Source organism: Emydura macquarii, unplaced genomic scaffold (genome assembly GCF_026122565.2).
Source record: "Emydura macquarii macquarii isolate MOO-44397 ecotype Brisbane River unplaced genomic scaffold, CSIRO-AGI_Emac_v2 contig_2897, whole genome shotgun sequence".
NCBI classification, from domain to species: domain Eukaryota; kingdom Metazoa; phylum Chordata; order Testudines; family Chelidae; genus Emydura; species Emydura macquarii.
The window spans coordinates 55,146,539-55,170,082 of record NW_027133034.1 but is presented as its reverse complement, the minus strand read 5'-3'; the positions used below and the strand labels follow the sequence as shown (position 1 = coordinate 55,170,082).

The window sequence follows — 23,544 nt, the reverse complement described above, 5'->3', positions numbered from 1 at the left end:
TGGATCCAGAAACTTACTGAGCTCAGGGGGAGCTTGTCCCTTCTGTGTCTGCTGCAGGCTCTGCCATAGGCAGTTTCTCAGGGGAAGAGCTTTTTTGATGCCTCCAAGCACAGGATGTGCTGGTTCTGTTTCAGATACTCCTCTGGGACCAGTTTCAGCAACAGTGACTTCACTGTCCTAACTCAGTGCCTGCTGCTGGCTCCCATCAGTTTCCATGCTGGATTCTGGGGCTAGCAGGTCGCCATCCCAGCTGACCAGGTCATCATGTATCACCATTGGCTCCATGTTCCGAACAGTGTCCACCACCTGGTCACTCTTCATAAAATGGGCATGATGATGGTGAGTTGCTCAAGATATGGTTCTGGTCCCTGGTTTTCCTGTGCTCAGTCTTTAGCTGCTTAATTCGCTCCTGAGTTTGTCACCAGTCCAGTAAATTTGCAATGCTACCATCTTCTTTGATGTTCGTGGGATGCATGACCATTCCTGATACTCTTACTAAAGTCTACTGTTTTGCTGGTCTCACACAAGATTTTAACAAAATCTGGCTGTGCTCCTGTCCCCATGAAGCAGTGTGCTTTGTAAAAGGCTGCTTCTGTTCAGTCTCCAGTGCAAACACAAAGACTCTCTGCTTGTATGTTTGCACCTTAGTGGTCAGAAGAAATGGAAGGGTTAATGCTGAATCAACAGGATGGAGGAGTTGCTCTCATTTTCACTGTCACTGGAAGATTCTTGGGATTGAGAGGATAAAGGAAGTTGGCCTATGGCATTGTAGGATACTTTTGGCAAACTCCCAGGACTCAAGTCTTGGGGAGGAGCACACTACATCTACACTTCAAAGCAATAGGGCTTGAACCCTAGGTCCCATCTTGACTCCAGCTTGGACCTTCTACCCCCACAGCATCCTAGGATTCTAGGTCTGAGTCCAAATCTGATAGATTTGTGAGTAGATGGAAGGGGGTTTGGGCTCAAGCCTGAGTCTGAGCTCAGACTTGCAGTGTAGAGATACCTCTAGTGTGTTTTTTCTCTATACAGACTTGCAAAAGTGGTTCACTAGTTATTCAATGCACATTCCTAGATGGTGCTACTATAAAATGGATGCATAACTGCACTCTCCTGGAAAACCGTTCCCAGAGAGTAATCACCAGTGGTTCAGTCAAGCTGGAACAGTATATTAAGTGGGGTCCTGCAGGGATTGGTCCTGGGTCTGGTTCTTCTTAATATTTTCATCCATGACGTAGATGATGGTGTAGAAAGTACATTTATAAAGTTTGCAGCTGATGCCCAGCTGGGAGGGGGCCGCAAATGTTTTGGAGGATAGGATTAAAATTATATGGACAAACTAGAGAAATGGTCTGAAGTAAGCAGGATGAAATTCAATAAGGACAAATGTAAAGTACTCCACTTAGGAAGGAACAATAAGTTGCACACATACAAAATGGATTGCTGCGGAAAGGTATCTGGGGGTCATAGTGGGGATCACCAGGTAAATGAGCCAACAATGTAACACCATTGTAAAAGAAAGCAAACATCATTCTGGGATGTATTCACAGGAGTGTTGTAAGCAAGACATGAGAAGTAATCTAATCCTTCCATTCCAGTCTGTGCTGATAAGGCCTCAGCTGGAGTATTTCAAGTATTTGAAGACTGCTGTCAGCCCCCCCTCAATCTCCTCTTTTCCAAACTAAACACACCTAGTTCCTTCAGACTTTACTTATACGGTTTACATTCCATCACTCTGATCATCTTTGCTCATCTCTGGATCCTTTCCAGTTTCCCCACATCCTTCTGTACATTGGATGTAGTACTCCAGCTGAAGCCTAACCAGCACCAAGTAGAATGGTATTATCACCTCCCATGGCTTTCATGCTATGCTTCTGTTAATGCAACCTAAAATTACAGTTGCTTTTTTTTTTTTTTTTTTTTTGCAATTGCATTGCTGACTCATGTTGAAGTTGTGATTCTGTGACCCCAAAAATGGGGGAAGGGGGTGATTTTGTTCTTAGCTAGAGCATAGTGCCCTCTGATCACTCCTCGGGTACGGGAGGTGAGGAGGGTGAGGTAGGAACTGGCTATATAGGCTCTGTCTCTGTTGAGGACTCTTGTACTCTGGGGAAAGTGCAAATGGTGAACAGGGTAGAGAATAGATCCCACTGTGTGAGACACTCCCTGCCTGCAATGTGCAGGATCAAGCCCAAACTCTGAATTTTTTTTTTTTGGCTCACTCCTCCACTGTGCCTGAGTGTAACTTTCAGGGATTAGAGTTTCAGTACTTTCTGAAATCAGGTTCTTCTAAAGTGTCTGATTAGGCACCCAAGAAGTGAGGTATTTCAAATCATTTGAAAAAAATCTTACCCTTACCCTCTCATGATCAGGGCCTAAAATGTGTCATTGAATTTTATTATTTTTGGGTTAGTAGCTTCATTTCCTTCTATACTAAATAGTTTATAAGAGAAAAAAATTCATAGGCCCCTATTCCGCATGGGTGGATTCTAACAACACAGTGGAGCCTCATTGACTTGCCCCATTGTGCATCTAGTTGCGGGACTGGATCATGTTTTTTATCAGAGTTGGCAAGATCGACCATAGTACTTTGAAAGAGCTGCTGTTTACCACACAGAATATGCATTTAGGTTTGAGGCACTATGAAATATGCAGGTTTTATACACATCTGGCCTAATTTACATTAGGGTGAGAAGACAGACAAATTAATCCACTGCAATCCATGAAGTGGTGTCAATAAGATCAGAATCTGGCCCATCATATATGGCACAAGCCTCTATGTTGTTCAAAGGCCATCATCTTTTAAACTGTGGCATCTTGTTTGGATTTTTAAGTGTAAAATCACAATAACTACTCTTTAGCCACTTTTAATTTTCATTTCTAATTCCCTAACACCCTTTCTATAATTTCCATTTTACTGAACATTTTATTTGGGATTATAATTTTTGTTCCTGATTATACAATGACCATAGACTTTAAATATTCATCATAGAACTGCAATTAACATGTATAATCCCCCAGAAGATGTTTATAACGTAAAATATTCTGAACCCAATTAAGGGAGCTAGAGGATTAAAGGTTTAAAACAAAAAGTTTGAAGAAGTGGCCAGTAAGATAATTTTATGAGAACAAAATTATATTTTAAAGATTTTATAGGTTTAGGTCAAGGGATTGATAAATGGAAAAGGAGGTATGGCTAAAAATGAAATCCAGGGTTAAAACAGCAATTATACCTATCTTTACCATGAGATTTGTTAGTTGTTGGCAGACCAGTTTTGACCAATTATGAGTGACTGTATATCCACTAAAGTCAATAGGAATGTTGTAATTGATTTCAATGGGCTTTAGATCAAGCCCCATGAGATCAACTTCTGTTTGATACCCAGAGCCAAACTCTGGACCTACTGAATTCAAAGCCTTAACTAGTTCAGAAACCTCTTGCACTTATATTACTCTGATCCCACTAGACTGGTCCATGAAATTTTATTGCTCCCTCATCCAGCACAGTGATAGGTAAGACTAACATCTGTCATGCCTTTCATCATATTGGTAGGTAAACCAGCAAGCAAAATATGCAAGACTTCACTATTTCCTCTATATATCTGTCCATTTAAGGAAACCACACCTTCTTTTGTAATCATTGCTTAGGCTTCATTCTGCCTAGATGACTGAAGTGTGCTACAACCATTATATTTTAGGAGCCCTTATGAATACATGAAATACTTTTTGTATGCTGTGGCATGTGCTATAGAATTCTTGTTAGGAATGCCACCCATTTGTATATTTAAAACTCTGAATTATATTAGACAGCCACTCTCCTGTGGGGCCCAATCTTGCTACCATGGAAGCTGATAGGAGATTGTAATTAGTTTCACTAGAAGCAGGAGCTGGTCCTTAATTGCCTCTTTAATCATCTGTAAATGTTGAGGCATGTTGTGCTGCTCTTGTTCATACTGAATAATGCCTAAGCACCTGATCCAAAGCCTGTTGAAATCAGTGAGTTCAGGCCCGTTAGTCTACAATTAGATCCATTGGTTTCAATAATGGTACTCACAGACTAAGTTATTACACATCCTAAGTAAAGGTGGTAGAATTCGGCCCTTACAGTTCCTAAACCCAGCATTTGATCAATGTAGTTGAGATAAGATCTCCTCTTGTCATGGAAGGGCTAGCTGTTGCTGTTGTATAGGGAGTATCTATAAAAATTTGCAGCCGCATTATCTTTTCTATAAGTTTGAACTATTGTATATCATAATCTTGACATTCAAAGTCTTCAGTCCCTGCCTCTGTTCTTGTTGGCTGTTACATCTTGGACTTCCAAATGAAGAAAGAAGATCTTGGCAGTTTGTAAGTACTAAGAAATGAACTCCTTTAAGGAAAATGTAAGTGTACATGCCTGCAAATGCAGCTTATGCTTTCTCTACTTGCCATTATTTCTGCTCCAGCTCATTTATGGAGAGACTAGCATTTTGTGCTTGCTATTGCTTGTTTTCTGCTTTAAGATTGCTCCTCACCCATCTGGCAATTACTGTATTTATTGTTTCTGCTGTTGGGTCAAAATTAAGACCTAATTGCAGATTCATTCAGCTGAAGTGTTCTGAAATGCTTTTCACATTCTCTAGTCTGTTGAAATACTGTCTTGTTTTGTTGTTTTTTTCAAAGGTGTACTTAGAAGAATAGTTTTCAGTAAATCTATCTCATTAACTCATCATGCCCAAAAATTAGTGCCTATCTGAAGGAGAGCTAGATCTTTCTGAATTATCAATTTTTTCCTATTGTCATAGAGTTTTGAGAGCAATCCCTCATTGAAAAAAATATACCAAAAGAATAGCAATTTCTCCTCCCAAACTCACTGTTCAGAATTAGGGGATGGCTTTTAATATAAGGGTCACATACTCCGGACAGGGTTCAGTTGTGCTCTTCTATTAATTTTCCATATGTCAAAGTAACGTTAAAATTAAGTGCATTACCTGTTCCTTGGAGAAGTTCTGTTGCAGGTTCCAAACGATGATCTTTTTTATCTCTAATGTGACTTGAGAAGATAGTTATTGATCTGGAATCCTCTCATAGCTCTAGCTTCATTATAAGCCTTAAGATCTAATTTTTTAAACCATTTGGGCTCCATGTACCATATATATGGTATGTCATCAATTTTGAATGCTATGTGCTTCTCTTTTTATAGATTCTTTTGCACTTTCCATGTTGAAATGTATCTTGATTTCATCATTGCTTGGCCAGTTTCAAACTGCCTCTTCTACCTGGGGAAGAGAGGCGGGGAGTTGCGGTTGTGGAAAACTGCTTCAAGATCCACTCTGCCTGAACTCACTCAACTCCTCCCCATTGTAGCATCTACCAGCAGGGCACCTTATTGATTCCATGATGGAAACTAAAGCTGCCCTCCCTGGGAATGAATCCTGCCAGGGACATAGCAGACTGCATAGGGTATGTCTTCACTGTAGAGTTAACTCAGGTGAACAACAGTGTCTGAGTGGACATACTGCAAAGCTGTATTCAAGTGTCTCCATTCAACTCTATCCAGACTGGTGCTGTACTTGCATGTGTGAGGAACTAGGATTTCTGGGGTCATAACCTATTGGTTCTTAGTATTGCATTGAGATAAGCCATGCTGATTCTTCCCAGTGAATTATGGGAGAACTTGTCTGTTCTTCTGGGCACATGGGGTGGAGGGAATTGTGGGAAGGCAATAGAAGACTATCAGCACTCAGGTGGGTTAGCCCCGTGTTTCTCAAATATGGCCACTGGGTTAGCCTGTGTCCCCATTACAAAATGAGTAGATTATCAATCTGAGTGTGAGCAACACTTTGGCTTTACCTGGGGCTATAAGCTGAAGCCCGGTAGCCTAGATATAGCACTACCATACTCTGTATTTTTTGTATGTAGATGACAGCCAGGCTAGAGGTGACAGCTAAGTAAGAGCCCAAACTAACTGCAGTAAAGACACACTCCTACAGAAGGCATGCAATTTGTACTTCCCTTTGCTAGCAGGGTACTCTAACCCACTGTGTGACGTAAGTAGAACACAACCAGTAAGGGTGATAGAATCCTAGAAGGTAGCTCCAGATACTATTTGAGAATATCTTGGTTCATTTGGTTGTGCTAATTCCTCTTTGGTGCATGGCCTGGCATTAAACTACTGGAAATACTGCTTTTTTTTTTTTTTTTTTTTCTTAACAGCCTCTGAGGCTTCATTGTCTGCCTTTCCATTCACCTAAGAAAAATGTCATTACATTCCTGAATAAGTGCTTCAATTGTTTGTTTTGTAATGTATGTGGTTGCATCAATTTGTGACACTGCATTTATGCTGCCTAATTGACACACTGTATCCTAGCCTAATGGAGTACCATGATTGTACTCAGTGACTCAGAACATTGCATTTTAAAAACACACTCTCTTTTCTGGAATTCACACTTTGAAATAAACCTTTTATATGGAATATGTTTCTGCTGGATATGGATGACGCAGGATATACATAAACCCTAGGGTAAGCCTATCAGCTATTTTCTTGAAATTGAGATAATCCATTACATTGAGTCTCCTGACTCAGCTATGAAGTCAGTTTGTGTCATTTTGAAGTGATCCTTGGGCTACTGATTTTTTCTTGCATGGTGCATAATAAGTTACATATCTGTTTTAAAACAGCTGTCTTCATTTTCATCTGGCATTTCAGTAAGTTCTCTCACCCCTTGTGCTCTGGATTCTCTTCCATTTCTTCTTTGACATCATGCCCAGCTTGTTTCCACAGTTAGTTGTTCCTCTAGACTGGCCCTCACTAGGGCATATAGGGTGACAATTTTCTGTTTGGACGGTATATCCACTTAATCAGAAAAGGATACCAAGCGTTGTTTTATGAAATTCACCAAAAGAGAATGAGATGCAAATTGCAAATATTTGAAGAAACTGTTTGTTCGCCAGTCGCAGACATTTGATGAATATATCCATGAATAATTTTGAATAACACAATTTCACGATCTGTTCATGAATAAACAGGCAACATTAAATTTTGTCTGAACAAATTATTCATTGTGAACTATTTGCTCAGCTCCATCTGTGACTGTAAGGGAGTTCTTTCCAGATGTGTCCTACTGTGATTTTGCTAGAGGAAAAGGTCTTTATATAAAGTTCCGTTCTGCTGAATATCTCTGGGGAAGAGGGTATAACAACAATTTTTGTTTAAATACAAGCTAATCTTTTAAAACTTCACACACACTGAATAAGACTACAGAGGTAATTGTGTGTGGAGGGGGGGAATGTTGTTAAAATGTCATCTTTCAGCATCTTGATGCAACAAAATCATCATATTGGAAGAGGGAAGAAGCAAATTAAATCCGTTCTCTTCTACTGGTCTTCCTAAAGCCCAACTTTCCTCTTTCTCCTCCGCCAATGCCTCACCCACCAGCCAAGAACTTTTGTCTCCTCCTTCTCATCCTCCAATAGCCTTCCTAATGCTTGTGAGGGGACTTGCTCAGGTCATTTCCCTTTATCTTGCTACGCATTGTACTGAGGGCTCTTCTCCACAGCCTCCTCCACCTGCCACAACAGGCCCACACACAGTCTGAAGGATCTTCCTGCTCCTCCTTTCAACACCAGGGACGCTTCCATCCCTCTGTAGTATCCTGCAAGCTCTTCTTCCTCTTCCACTTGTTATAATCTTTCCTTTTTGCTGTTCTGGCCAGATTGTGGCCTCTGCATCATGTAACTTGGTGACACTTTTTATGGCCGGGTACAGTACAGGGAGAAGCCCAGATGGCAGCCCCTTCCTGTTCTGTAGCTGTCATTCTGAGATTAGTAACACTGGAGGCTGCTCTCTCATGCACCCATCTTCCCCTAGTTGTCCTGAGTCACAAAGAAAAGATTCCTAAGTGGGCCCTGAAGAAAAGATACCAATCATCCAACCTGGCCAGATCCTCCTCCTGCTGTCATAACTGGCCTGTAGGAGTGTAATGTTCTACTGCATTGGACAGGGAGGTATTAAAATAATGCAGCTACTTTTCCTTCTGCATGCTGAGGGGCTGCAGACTCACCTCATAGGGAAGCTGCTACTGTAACTCACTTCAGTTCATCTATTAGGGTAGGTCAACCACTTCTGCTTCACGTTCCAGAGACACCCTTTGAATGCCATGGGTAGCTAATATCAAAAACTACTTTCAAATTGTTTTCCACAATAGTTTTATATATGAATAAAAAGTGCAGGATTTAAACTAGGAAGAGTAAAGCTTCAGAAAGATGTCAAGATATCATGAGTCAAATCCACAATGGCATTCAGTTTTTTCTTATGTCCAAGTACATCAAATGCAGGTGAAGGGCTGCATAATTACATGCAGCTGGTCCAAAGTAAAAATCAAACAAATGTGCTTTTAAAGATGCCCCATAACTCAGGAAATGTATTCAAGAGGCTAGTCCATGCTGCTGCTGCAGTTTCACTGCTATTGTTACCAACCTAGATAAATCAAGGCTAATTCGAGGATGTCTACACAATCTGCATCATACCTACCCTAGAATCTGCTTCTGAATTTGGCAACAAACCAGGTGTGACATAAACATACAATATGTGGTCATGTCAGATCTATTAAGAAACCACCTGTGTTTTGATTCCATGAACACAAGGTCCTATGGTACAATCCCCATTGTCAATGAGGACAGAATTTGACTAAAAAAACTCCATGCTGGAGGAGAGGGAAAATGTTCACACCCAAACTGAACCCAGCGCATGACTTTTTTTTTTTTTTTTTTTGGATATTAGAATAGCATTTTTGACGTGTTACCTGAAATTTCTCCAACCTAAAAATTATTTTCTTTTAGAACACTTATTTTCAATAGACAATCTATTGGGTAAAATCATATTTTGCTCCTTTTCTTGCCACAAAAAGGCTATAATCTTCCATGAAAACTTCTGTGTTTGGCAAAAACAGTAAGATTGCAAATAAGAAAAAAAAAATTTCCAACTACTAAGTGCCCTTTCCTGACTGTGAAGACTTTTTCAAACAGTTCTAAAATCCACTGACTCTCTCCATATGTTTACTTGCATTTTATGTATGCTACAACTTGAAACTGTGTTTAAAGAAGTATAGTATTTAATTAAAACCAGTGTCCAGATTAAGCAAGAGACCTCTGATTTCAGTACAAAGAAGAAAGGGAGAAAAGGGATGAACAATAGTATTTGCACTACCTTTTAAGTGAGGGTCCCAGAGCTCTTTACACATCTTAATGAAGCTTCACAGCTGAGTCACAACAGAAGTCATTCAGTCATTTTGCAAAGGGTCTTTGGCATCTCTAGGGGTCCTGGCACAATCTAACCACTAGACAACAATGCCTTTCTGGAGAAGAATGTGGTGTGAAGAGTGGGAGAAGGAGAAAGTGAGAGAACAGTAGTGGTCTGTTGCATTAGTGTCCTTAATCTAAAATACTCTGGTACTGAACAAAATGCAGATCTCTGATTTCGTGAAGTCAACATAATCTCCTGCTTTTCACCACTAGTTTCTGTCAAGGAAGCATTTGTGTGGGTATGGTTCTTCATTGATTATAGCTGGTGGAGTGGAGCTATCAGCAAAGTTGAATGTGGTTTGCATTTAATTCATGTACTGTATCCATATGCTGTGGTGCAGCTGGACTCCTAAAACAACGTTAAATCAAATAGCTTGGTCTCTGCTGCCCCTTGCCGGAAGCCCTGCTGTCTTGGCACACCCTGCCCCAAGGTGGCCTCCTTTTGGAGAGGAGACGCCCCGAACTTAGCCCTCCAAGAGCTGCTTAGAAAACTAGCCAGGATGAGTATCAATCCTCCAGTAGCTAAAAAGACTGGGAGCAGGAAGAAGCCCAATAGGCAAGATATAAAGGGCTGGCTGCTTCTCCCAGGAGTCAATACTGGGTGAAGCTAAAACATAGGAAGGATCTCCCACTGTTTTAACCCAATACACCTAGTTGTTTCAACAGCTTTTTGATTCAATGAAAGACTGTTTTCTTTACTTTGTGGGATGTAAAGCCCAGATGGCTCATCCTGACTACTGTAAGACTAGGTGAGCTTGCTTTGCAAGATGCTCCACTGTGTCACATAAGCCTGTGACAGAATCCCACTTAATGTGTGCATTAATGATTATAAGGGCAATCAAAATTTTGGCATGGCCTATGAAAATTAGACTTCTGGTGCCATGTTGGAATAGCTGGCTAAAAGTCTATTTATCTGCACCTGTACCCAGTTTTTTAAAGTGCTTTGTTTTCAGACCAGATTCTGTTGCTAGCTATTTAGTAATAGTAAGAGATTCATTATATATTTTTATCTTTTCTCCTGTCACAGCACGTAAGCCAACCACTTAAGTGCCTGGAGTTAGGAAAAAATTTCATCCATACTTCTATTATTGCAAATGTGTTCATGGTAAAATTGTTGCATCTTTGAAATATTTTGTACTAGCCACTCGTGGAGATGAGATAGCTAAACAGGCCATTGGTTTGAGCCAGTATGACAATTCCTGTGTTACTAGGTTTGTGTACAAGACAAATCTGATGGAGGACTAGACATATTTCATAACATGAAACAATTAGGTGTATAATGGGCACTCCCATGAAATTTTAAGGAAGTCTGAACAGGCCTCTATTGTGATTCATGGACAGAGCACTTTTGTTATCCCCATCCTTTACTTGACTGAGGAATAAGCTTTGATCTAGTCAGGGTTTCTGTGATTACTACCGCTACTGAAACAGCACATGCCCAAATAAAACTTTTGTCATTAGGAAAATGTTTTTTCCTGGTTCTGAAATGTCACTGCTGAAAATGCTGCTTCCTAAAGCTGTGTACTTTCAGGAACAAGAGAACTCAGTGGGGTGGATTCCACAGTTCATCAGGCAGTAAGAGAGATGCCAACTCATAGCAGAATTTTATTACCCAGGCACCGCCAAATGGTACAAACTTAGTACAATGCACAAAGATTTAACCACTGACATTAATGTATATTGCATGGCTAACTCCCTATTTATTGAATTGAAAATGCACCAATCAGCATTAAGCTAAAACCCTGATAATATCCCAGTGTCTGCATCTGAACTAAGTTGCTGCTTTTCTGGAATCTGCAATCCGAGTTGCTTTTTGTGTTTTATATCCACATCAAACTGTTATAGTAAAAATCATAAAAGTATACTGTCTTCCAAAACGCACACTGTTTGTTCTCTGCTTTATTCTACTTAAAACAGCAAATTTAACAGCTTTATGACTTACTGCAATATTTTTCTCAGGAGACAGAAGTTAAAATTGGCATTAAAATCAAAGGCAACATGCTCCTCAAAGGAGAGACCATATCTGTGTATTATATAGACAGCTTCACTTATTGTTAAATAAAACGAGAATTTTTCCCCTCAAGATCTAAATGTTTATAAAGGACCTGAACTCCCAAATAAAAAATGGTCTTGTACTGCTGGCACAGTGACACAGAAGCATGGAGTAAGGGTGTGGCCCTGTACCCATTTCATTAAATTGTAAAACTGCTTATGGTTTTGATGCAGGATAGGGGCTTTTATGTCTGGCTGTTTGTGCATCATCTTGAATATGGAGCTGTGGCAAAGGCTGAGATGGCTTCAAATATTGGGGTTGCCTGCAAACATAGGAAGAGTGGATATTTGGCCACCTGCTATACCTCTATGGAGGTCACCTTTCCCAAAATGATGCTTTAACTCCTCTGACACAAAGAACTTGATGATGCTCCCACTGAAATGACTGGGGGTTTTATCAATGGTTTAAGCAGGTATAGGAGGAGAACCAAATGTAGTAGATGTTAATGGTTGATTCCAGCCCATCTCTATTAAACGTTTCTTTATTTTGTAAATGATCAGACCGGTGCTATCACTGACCAAAATCGGGGTCAGGATGAACACAGACAGGCACTGTACTATACTCACATCTGTTGTACTACAACTCCAGCCCTGGAAACACCCTTAATATTTTTATACTGAATCCTTGCCTAAGCTGACCGTATCAAGTGACTACCTGAGATGACTTTCTGATGACACAAAATCACTAGACTAGACTAAGACCCAGATCCCTTTATTCAGTTTACTTTTAACCAAAAGGCAGATTTAAAACGAACTCTTTGAGTGATGTTCCTGACTATCAATGCTCTGTTGTGCCTGACCATTCTTCCTAAAGGCCTGAATCCAAAGCCCTTTGAAGTCAAAATGAAAAGACTCCCATTGACTTCAGCAATCTTTGGATTGGGCCCTAAATGAAAAGTTTATTTCCTAATGAAAAAACTCTGACATTTTAAAATAAGTGGAAAATTAATTAATGCTAAATTATAGTGGAATCCCTATATAATTATGTATTCCACCCACCTGAAAACCTAAAGAACTCAACACAATTTGTCATGATGATGATTTACCAATGGAAGGAATAATAGTTAGCCACTCTTTGTAAAATGTACCCAAAAAAAGCAAAAGTTTGGTTGGAGACTTAATAGAAAATATTTAAGTTGGCACAGTAGCCGCTGCTACACTAATTAAACCTATTAAACCCAAGTTTGAAATATCAGTGGATTTTCATAGACTTAGGTCAGATTGGCTCTGCCCCTTCTATTCTATATAGGTTATTATATCATGCTCCTCACCACAGTATCTGAGTGCCCTTCAGGAGTGCCTTAAATAACGTGACTACACGTCTATCACATGCTGTTTTGTTTTCCCCATCCTCTCCCCCATGGAGGAGAATGTGCAGTGGGTTGTCTTGTTTTGGTAGGGTATGTAATTTGGGGGGATTGTTAAATACAAATAAAGCTCTTGCTATGTGTCTATATTAGAAAAGTCAAATGTGCTTTTCATTTGGAGAAAAAGTGGTGAGGATTGTGATCCTTCCACAGTCATGAACCCACCCCTAGAAAAAAATTCAGTCACCCCCACAGACAAGCTTTTAATCATATTGAGATTTCCATTGTTCGAGAGCAGCAGAGTTGTTAGACAGTCTTTTTAGATACTCTAGGAACAGGCCATGAAGTGGTTTGAAGATAAGGACTGCAACCTTGAAGTTGATTTGAAATTCTATGGGAAGCCATTGTAGAGAGTGGAGGACAGGTTTGACCTGTTTGCAGTAGCGTGTGTTGCTGAGGAAATACTCTTCAGCATTCTGAGCTAGTTGGAGTTTCCTAAATGCTGAAGGCTTCATGCCCAAATGTAATGCATTTCTGTAACCCACCCAAGAGGTGACAGGCATGAATAATTGGGGCCAGGTCCTTGTCTGCCAGGATAATATGGGATGGAGTTTCCTAGTCAAGCAGAGACAGTAGGAAGTGTTACTCATGGATGATGCTATATGAAAGCTTAGCATGGCGAGGAATCCAAGAGTATTCCTTAACTATGGACTGAACAGACCAGCTGGGGATGTGTATCTTCAGCCAATGGAGACTTCTGAAGAGCTTATAGCCTTTGTGCATACTTTCCTCTGCCCACTAGCATTAGTTCTGTCTTGCTTGGGTTCAGCTTCATCCAGCTATTCTTCTTCATCCAAGTATTGGGCCATCTTGGTGGTGGAGGTGTGGTCATAAGTGGTGAAGGATAATGTATCCTCTGCGGATTGCTGATGCTTGGGCCCCCAGTTCTCTAACCAGTTAACCTAGTGTTCCATTTGGATGTTGAAAAGGACAACAGAGAATTTATACTTGTGAAACCCTCTACAATTGAGGGGTCTAGTGGTGGAGGTGCAGTTTCCTATTTCTACTTCATGAGTGTCCCGCTCCATGAAGAACTCCAACCATTTTAGCACATTACTTTGGACCTTGGCCACCTCTTAGGTGAGGCAGCAAAAAAACAAGATCAGCAGTGTTGAATGCTGCAGAGAGGTCCAGAAGGATGAGAATGGATGCCAGCCCTCTGTCCACTCACAGGAGATCATTCATCAGCACCCCAAAGGCAACTTTGGTTCCATGTCCTGGCCTAAATCCAATTGTGCCAGTTTTAGAATGTTAGCTTTAATTAGATGAGCTGGTGGCTCGTCTTTGGCTAGCTTCTCTAAATTTGCTAATGAATAGGTTTGACACTTGGGAGTAGTTCCTTATGGGTGAAATATCCAGGGTGGGTTTCTTCAGTGCTGGTCAGCCTATTGCGTATTTGAAGGAGGAAGACAAGATTCCTTCTCTAAATGAGGAGTCGGCTGTCTCAATCAGGAGTGGTGCCGGTTGTTCATCACTCCCTTTCACAAACCAGGAAGGACATAGATGGAATTCACAAGTGTTGAGTCAAGACCTCTAGGCTCTCCAAAACTACTTGATGAGTTAATGTGCTGAATTCTGGGAATGCAGGTGGGCTGTGGTTGATGGGTTTAGGTAGAGCAGATCCATGCTGTTTGAGAAGTTTTCCCAAATGAGCATAGCCTATTCAGCAAAATAGGATAATAGTTCTTTGTAACGCTTGGTGCTTGACTCTGATCCAGGCACTCAGAATTAATGAAGTGGTCTACCACCCTGAATAACTCCCTTGAGGTAGGATTTGGCAGCCACAACACAGGCTAAAAGGGAGATTTTCTTGGCCTGTAATTTAGCCTCAGCATATGCTTTAAGGAATTTGTTCTGGTTCATCCTGTGTGAATCACCATTTCTTCTCCACCATTGGTGCTTGAGTTTCCACCCCCTCGCTCTTCATCTCTCATGGTGTGTCAAAAAATAGGGACATCAGTGCGTGCAATGGGGAGAGAGGAGCCATTTGGGGGTTGAGCCCAGTGTAGAGTGGTGGTGATAATTCATGAAATCCTCAGCTCCTCCTCCTGTAGGTGCGGGGGTGTTGTCTTTTTAGCAGGCTTTGGAATTTGTTGGCATCTATTCTTGGGCAAATCAGGTTCACTGGTTTTGTTCACTAATGAAATGATGGTCTGTCCAAGACAGTGGTTGGGTTGTGATGGCCTCTATCTTGACATCTGGTTGGAAAATCAGGTTCACAGTATGACCAGCTGTGTAGGTTGGACCAGAGATGACCTTTGAAAGTCCTAGGCAGGCTAGTGAGGAGATGATTTTTGGGGCTTTTGTATCTGTGGCTTTGTCCGGGGAGATTTCAACATGCACATCAACAGCAAATTTGGTGTATTTTGCTGACAAGATATCAGTGTCCTTTTTTAATTCCACAGGTGTGCACAAGCTCTCCTCCCTCTAACCTTGCAATGATTAGGATTAGTCATCATGCTTCTGCTCAGGAGATGTGTAGGAATTACTTTCACTACATATGCCTGAGCGAAAATCCACCTAACAGGAATAGAGGGGGATAAGGAGAAGATAGAGCAAGGGGCCAATCTCAAGGATTTTGTAGTTTGCAAACCACTCATTTGTGTTCTGGTGATGGATTTAAGATGCTGTTCCTTTTGGTGGTTGCTCTGGGGTAATGCAGCTCATGGATTCTCCCATCCTAACTTCTCTGCATGCCCACAAATCCCTTTTCCCCCAAAGAGATCATTTAGGGGAATCTCCATCAAATTAATTTTACATCTTCTTGGGCTACCTGTCGCCCTCATGATAGTTTTTCACCACAAAAGAGTAGGATATGTCCTCTAGATTTTTGGCTTTGGCAGCAAGCCCAGTATGCTTGTACCTGTTAAGCTGTCCACAAACAGCAGAGCTGGCTGAATAATGCAAGAAGCTATTCACAAACATCCGTTTGATTAAAACTTGTGAAATCACTGAATCAGCATTCACAGCTTTGTTTCTTGTTTGCAAACATTCATATGCACACATTTTTGTTCATGAGTGTAACCCACTATTCAGTGTCGTCAGTCCCTCTCTGTGCCCAATCCACAGAGGATGAGAGTCTGTTATTGCCCTACTGTCAGACCTTTTTTTTTTTTTTGCTCAAGCAGGAAAGTTGTGTGTTTTTTAGCTATAATTCCGTTCAGTCCCCAGTTTGTCAGCCAGGATGGCAGCTGTCACACAGGAATGTTCACCGAAGGTAGAGGTCTGAGTATGTGCAAATAAGTATTTGTGCAAAGTTTCAATCCTGAAATGATTTGTTCAAATACCAGTTAGAAAATACCACTCTCACTCTGCAAATAACCGTGTTCACTTGTTGCTTATCAGGTATTTAAATTGTAAACTCTTTGATGCCAGTACTATGTTTTTGTTATGTCTGTGCAGTACCTAGAACAATGAGGCCCTGTTCACAGTCTGAGGCATCTAAGAGCTACTGCAATACAAATATTAAATATTTTAATGAATAGTGAACATAGTGAGTGAATAGTCACAGGGAAGACGGCAAGAAAAGCCATAGGCTGAAATGTTTGCATGGCACTTTAATCATATGGTTTTGAAAATTACAATTTTAGTAAAAATCATAATCTGTTCACAAACAATTTGTAAACAAAGTTCTAAAATTCATCAAATTATTATGAGTAGTTAATCCAGATCTATCTAATGTTAATAACATTATGTGGGGGAAGTTAGATTGACAACTGTTCTAATATTGACTTTTTTTAGAATCTATCTGAAAAATTCTTTTGATTTCCTTTTTTTTTTTTTTTTTTTTGTCTTCTGTTTTTTTGTAGGATTTTTTTATGTACTTGTAAATTCTCCAGCTAATTTCCCCCCTCCCTCCCCTTTTTGTTCTGTTTTCGTATCCTGGGGTAATCAGAAATCTGTCTTAAAGGCATATTAAGGCTGCCTGCAGAGATGAAGGATTAAAATAGGTGCCTAAAGTTATTGCTCATATAGCAGTCTCTTATATAGGGCATACATGACATTATCATCAAACAGCACAGGTTTGACTGAAGTGCAATAAGTAGCATGGGTAATACATGGAGTACTATTTGCATTTTCAGTTTATAAATTTTAATGAAGAGGAATTACTTACAGGGCTTCACATATTCAGGAAGGATCCATTTTTTTGTTACTTTTGGGTGACACTGTTTGTAAGCCAAAGAATGGTGTGAATGCAGTGATCTATGTATGTGCCATATGAATGCTTTTTTTAAAATTTGTGAACTTTTATGGATATTGCCTCTTTTGGAAGTCATGTTCTTGCACTTTTGTGATTATGGGACACTGCAGTTAAATGTCTGGATTATGTTCCTGGGTCGTCGTCATTAAAAATGACAAATTCCAGTGATGAACTCTGAAGATTGACATCTGCCCTCAACACTGCTTCTCACCAAACATTTTCCACTTCTCTCTTCCTATTTTACAGCATGAATAGAGGAACTATAGTTGTCTTTGAGTGGGTGATGAGGCAAATCAATCACTTGTCATTCTGCAGAAGTAAACTAATCACAAATGATGAGTGCAGAGTTATTGATTTCTTCCCTTTCCTCTGCAAGAGAACAGCTGTTCAAAGTAAACAAAGGAAAGAAGACAGAGTGTAGCCTTTGTTTAGACTGGAGCCATATTATGGATGCAGCAAACACTAAGGACACATGAGCATGACAGATTATAGACTAGTGGTGAGAGTCAGGGGTCCGAGCAACAGCTAATCATAACTTCAGGTGAGAATAGCCTGTGTTTCTAGGTCTGACTCTCACTGACTTGCTGCATGATCTTTGGGAAGATACTTAACCTCTCTGCCTCTGTTTACTTATCTGTAAAAGTAGTCTAATAGCACCTGCCTCCTAGGGGTTTTATAAGGCTTTAATTATGTAAAATATTTTGAGATTCTCCAATGAAAGGTGCTATACTCAATGCAGTGTTTGCTTATGAGGACTCAGTATTACATGTGAGAGACGATTGCAGGGGGAGGGCTGAAGAAATTTGGGGGAGAGAACGTGAACCATCAAAAGGACCGTCTGTTATAGTCCCACTAACGATAACAAAGCAAATGTTTTATTTGCGTATCTACTGATATAGGGCTCTGTCCTGCCTGCATTGAAGTCAGTGGGAGAACTCCCATAGGCTTAAACGGTGCAGGATCAGGCCCTTGTGGAAGATGGCACAAGATGAAAAAGCAGATGTGTGGAGAACAGAGATGGCTAATAACTCTGCGATCCTAATGCCAACAACTATGCATCACCGCACCCTTGAAGAGAAACCCATGCAATTTGGGACTTATGCCCAACAGGGCTTTGGCAAGAGGAACGTTCAAGTTCCATTTATAATAGTCACAAGCAGCCAGGTGTGTGCTTCAGTCTACTTAGATCTATGATGTCGTCCAGGCCAGCAGACATTATGTGCCTTGGCCTCCAGTCAATAAGTGTATGTTTTTCCCTACAACGAAGGGAATTGCACATGCTCTGGATGCCCACTTTGCTGATCATGAGCATAACCTGTACCTTAGATTCTTCAAATCTGCTCACTTAGTGTTGGCTGACATAGCTTGCCTACACTGCTACATGTCCAGGCATGCAGTTGTTCCCAACTCCTCTACTGTCATCACTGGACCCCTGAGGCATGTCTTGGGGCAAGTAGATGCTCACCTGCGGAGTCTGGGTATATGCTCAAGTGAGCAGTGAACCACACTGGAAGGTAGGGCAGGGACAGGGGTGGATGTGGTGAAGGTGCAGATACCAGGTCTTGAGTTTCAATAGCCCTCCATTTTCATTCCCACCATGCACGGTTACCCATTTCTTCTTGCCCCTCAGTCTATAAAGTTCCCATGCCCTGTGCACAGAGGAAGCAGCGTGCAGTGTCCAAATCTCGCTAGAATTCTGGTGCGGTGTGCAAAGGTCACTATGGCAGGTGAACGTGGCAACAGCTCAGCAAGCAGTGAGTTGGCCCAAGAAGGACCAGAGTCTTAATCTATGGGCTGAGTGCAGCCAGCAGCATGATTTCACATGGAACAGCAGGAACATCACCTCCATGCTCACACTTACAGATGTCAAGTGAAGTTGGGCATTGAGCATACTGCTATTCAGTGCCACGAAAGGTGGGAGTGCTTGAAGCAGAAGTGCGGGAAGGTCCATGTCTTGAATCAGGAACACATCTTCCACCTGCCCTTTCTGTGCGGAACTGGACTGTGCTGCCGAATGCTGCAGGGGTGGTCATTGGACAGGGCAGTAAGGGGGGGTGATGCAGCTGGGAACAATGAAGATCTCCCTGAGGACTAGGAAGGCTGTGAACTGCACTTGTTCCCAGAGGATCAGGTTGCAGAACCCTTGATGAGGATGTTGAAGAGGGACCATGCCTGAGCAGGGACCAGAACCCCAGGCTAATAAGTTATGCTGTCTCCTCTCCACAGAATACTCCTGTGTTGTAGTGGGAAACTTTTTTTACTTTTACAGACAAGTGCATTTGAAGTTTATATCCATAACTCTCTTCCTGAGGTTAGAGGCCATGCATTGTTTTTGTGTGGGGGAGGGAATATCACTGTCTCACCCTATTCCCATATATCTCTCCTGCCTCTTCCCCCACACTTCAGACAGTCTTGGCTATGCCCAATCCAGAATGGGCCACCTACAAAAATAATTTCTTAAACATTGTTAGTGTTCTGAAGTACTATGAGCAACTGCCAGATAAGGAACATTCTGTGGATGTGTGTGTCTGCCAGGTGCCCGTGAAGTGGACAGACACACTGATTTTTACTTTCCCAAGTTTTTGAAGAATGTGGTCTGCATGCACCATACGCCAACCCTTCTGTAATCAACCTGGTGAGGCAGCAATAAAGCTCCAGTAGCATAGCTTTACTGCCCTCTGTGAGGAAAGCGGCTACTGCATTCCTTGATCTTTAAAAAGTTTAAAGTTGCCGTGTTCCTCCCTCCATCTCAGTGTCTCAGCCAGCAGGGTTTGTAGGAGAGAGAAGGGGGGCATTCTGTTCTCCTTACAGATCCAAGTGGTTTTTTTTTGTTTGTTTGTTTGGCTCAGGAGTCTGAACTTTATCATTTTCCCAACCCTAGAAACTGCTTCTAGCAAATTTCTCATGCAGCATGAATTCTAAATGGCCCCTGAGGTTCACGAGAGCAAATCTAGTAGGGCCACCTTGATAGCTCACCAAACCCCACCATTAATTGATATGTTGTGTGGTGAAAATTCTAATAAAAATCTCCCTGGCATAGAGTGATGGGTCCCCACCACTGAACTGAAAAGGCTCACTTTTTTTTCTATTCAGGTACTGGAAAGACAACTCTATCCTCAATAGGTTGTCCAGCCTTAAAGAAACAAAAGTAAAACTAGTAATGTAGCTCTGTTGCGGTGTTACCCTTCCTCTCCCAAATCCATGCACAACAGTGAAAATTGTGGAAGAATACTACTCCATGTATCTCCCCATTTTGTGTGTGTGGACCTTGCCCACACGGAGCTGTTCTGAGAACCAGAGCACAGAATGGAGCAATGGTTACAGTCCTTAAATGTTTAAAAGTAGCAAAGTGTGGCCTTCTGCTCACACACACTGTCACGTGGTGGAATGGTTTCAGTTTTTCCTATCACCCAAAATATAATGCTCTTTCTTTCACTGACATGGCACGATCTTTCACAGCAGAGGCAAAAATTCTCCACCAAGGACATAGAACAAGAACCCCAAAGGGACATGGAAGACTCATTGGTGGGGATGGAGTACAGGAATCAGGAACAAGTTGAATTCCTGAGGGCTGAAGAGGAGTGATCTCTGCAGCAAGAGGAAAAGTTGATGGACTGAAGAGAGGGGGTACAGAGAGAGATTGCGCTCATGGAATGCTTGATAGCGTAAGTAGTGAGTCATCCCTGAGCTGACGCCTGACCAAGCCCCATGCACTGAGTCAATCCTGTGCTAGGCTCCATCTAAACCACAAGCAGAAGCTGCTCTGGTGAGTGACTCAGTGCAGGCATATAAGCCTCACCAGAGAAACAGCAGCTCCGTCTGCTCAATATCACACCAGAACTTGAAACTTCCCCTGCTAGATAGTGGCAACAGACTCTACACACCATCGCCTGCTCCAGCCTTACTCTTGCTCCAGCCTTGTTCTCACTCCAGCCTCATTTCAACCTTGCTCTGGATGCCTGATTCCAGCTCTGATCACTAGGCACAACTTCCATGGCTCCGACCACTAGGCTCAGTCATCCCCATCTCAGTTTTTGACACATAGGACTGGTCCCGGATGGAATTCAGTGTCTGCCTACTACTGGGGCCCCAGATGCAGCACATCAACTGCCACCTGCCTCCTCCATCTGCAGCAGAGTGTTTACTCCACACACCCTCCATCCCGCCCCCCGTTCCAGGCTCCAACACCCTCCTACCCCCAACCAGTCAAGATGAGAGATGGGAAATCCAGATTTACTCTGTTTGCAACATCCCTCCTGTGGATGCACAAGCCATGGTCCTATGGTCTCCCCATCCTCCCCAAGTGTGTTGGTGGAAGAATGTCCACAGACATTAAACCTGAGGTGCGCTTAATTGTTCGCTATTTCTGTAGTTGGAAAAGTACCCTGCTTAGTTTTTCTTATCCTGCCAACACACATTTTGCTCCTAATTGAACACCCATCTATTATGTTATGGTGTCCTATGTAGGTTGTCTTGGACTTTAAAATAGTAGTTTGTGTATTTATTGCTTTCTGTACAGCATGATCATTTCCCTCAATTTCATAAAAATCTCCATTTCATGGAGGGTATATTTTTTTCCACTGAATGGTGGTGTGTTGTAACTCTTTATTATAAAATTATGTTCCCACTTACTGATACCATTTCTGGATCTATGTTCCACAAAGGCACATGGCGAAACATTATTTTGACATCTTTCCCCCACAGCCTCCCTGCCCCATATAAAAGTGTATGAAAACTATAACAGTACAGTAAGGCTGATTGAAGAAAATAAATGTGGTACTCTCACTTTGGTGCATTGCTTTGTAATGCAGGGTTCAAGGAACAGTTTATAATATTGTCATGGTGATACTTCCCAGACTACCTAAGGTTGTGAGGTACCTCACTACCACCTGCCCTTAGTATGAGGAAGCCTTGTGTCTACCTGCCATGGATCAGCTCCCCCACTCCACCAGCCACTGGCACCACAAACACTCCCCTCTCAGCCTTGCAGGCCCTGCTGTTAATCTATAGCAATGTTTACAACCTTTTTTCATTTGGGGACCCTAAAAAAAAAAAAATTCAAATGGAGGTGCCAGACCCTTTTGGAAATCTTAGACCTAGCCTGCAAAACCACAGGGCTGAAAACCACTGCTCTAAAGGTTAATGATAGGCACACCCCAGCGTTTAGACCTCCCAGCATTTCCCTAGAGTGTCCAGCTCCTGGTGCACTGGCCGTTTGCAGCATTCAGATTTGCTGCTTCCAAAAAGCAGGCGTACATAGTTCAATCCATTACTTCTGGGAAATTAAAGCATTATAGGGAATATTCATGTAACACATTCCAAGTCTGTGCAATAAGGCGAATGACTGCATTCTTAATGGTTCAATTAAGCTTACGGTACTGATATATTTTCAAAACACTGTTGTGCTCTCTTGTCTCAAGGGCAGAAAAGTGGGGAAACTACAATGGAAATCTATTTGTGCTATTGTCATACACCATGTGCCCTGGCCATCTTCACTCTGTGCATTCACACTACCCTCCCCATAAGCAATGACGGTTTTGTGTCTTCTATTTCATATCCTGGTATAGTTGGGAAACATTGCAGGGATTCTGGTAAAACTGTTTTGTAATTTACCTGAAAGTGCTGTAATCCCATAACTTTTGGGAATGCACAGCAGAAACGGGGAAACTTTTAGATCTGTTTGCTGTGCCTGAATACATTTTTTAAATGTTTCTACATAAGTTTTCTTCAATTTACTAGGTACAGAGAAGATGTCTGTGTGTAGTCTTTTATTACATGTGTTTGCTAGGATTTTTTTTATTTGTAATCACACAGTGAATGTAATTCCCCTGCAGCAACCCCATAAAAGATGGGACAGGAAGGCACCTCTATTAGCATTCAGAGCAGAGAACAGACATTCGAAGGCACTCACTGCACTGAACTCTGGGACCAGAGATGCAGGGCAGCACTGCATGATGGAGATCTTTGCTCCAGATGTTAATGAATGCACAGCTGCACACACCCAGCTCAGCAATTATCAGACCAATTCTAGTCATAAATCCTTTATTGGTATCCAAAATACTGAATCTGCCTGATTGCATTGTGAGCTCCCTTGGAGTAACATTGCCCATAGCCAGGAATGATCAGTTTCTATTGTACAGCCTAGATAAAACAACTATTATACTCCCTTGAGCCATTTACCCATAAACAAATCTAGTGATCTCCCTTGATCCATTGTTGCTTCCCTACAAAAAGTCCTACCCAAGTTCAAAATTCTGTTCTGGTGGTTGGATCCAAATGCTGCACCAGGTCCACTGGGACTTCACCTTTTTTCTGACTGAAATACCTTCACTGATCATGTTGGGGGATCTGCCTGTGTCAAGCACTCCGGACCCTAAGCCGAACAGCCTGTCTACCTGGAAACCTCGACCAGTTCAAGCTTCACTGAGTGGTGAAATCCCAACTCTCTCTCTCTCTCTGGTTAAGCCCACGTCTACTCCTCAGATTTCATTTGATCTCTCTCTCTCACTCCAGGTATAATTTTCTAACCCTGACTTTTGTGATCAAACTTGGGCTAGATTTCCCTAATACAATATTACACAGATTCAGTTGAGGGTAACTGTTTGGTTGATTTGGCTCTCCTTGTATGGCTATTCCTACTAG

General features: G+C 41.7%; 1 long non-coding RNA gene across 1 annotated transcript in view; it reads left to right on the top strand.

The window, feature by feature from the left end:
• Positions 1-4,002: 4,002 nt before the first annotated feature.
• LOC137167116 (uncharacterized) overlaps positions 4,003-23,544 on the top strand; it is a 39,697-nt gene continuing 20,155 nt past the window's right edge. Inside the window, exon 1 of the long non-coding RNA XR_010924006.1 lies at positions 4,003-4,347. This is a non-coding gene — a long non-coding RNA (uncharacterized lncRNA). The remainder of the gene's footprint in view (positions 4,348-23,544) is intronic.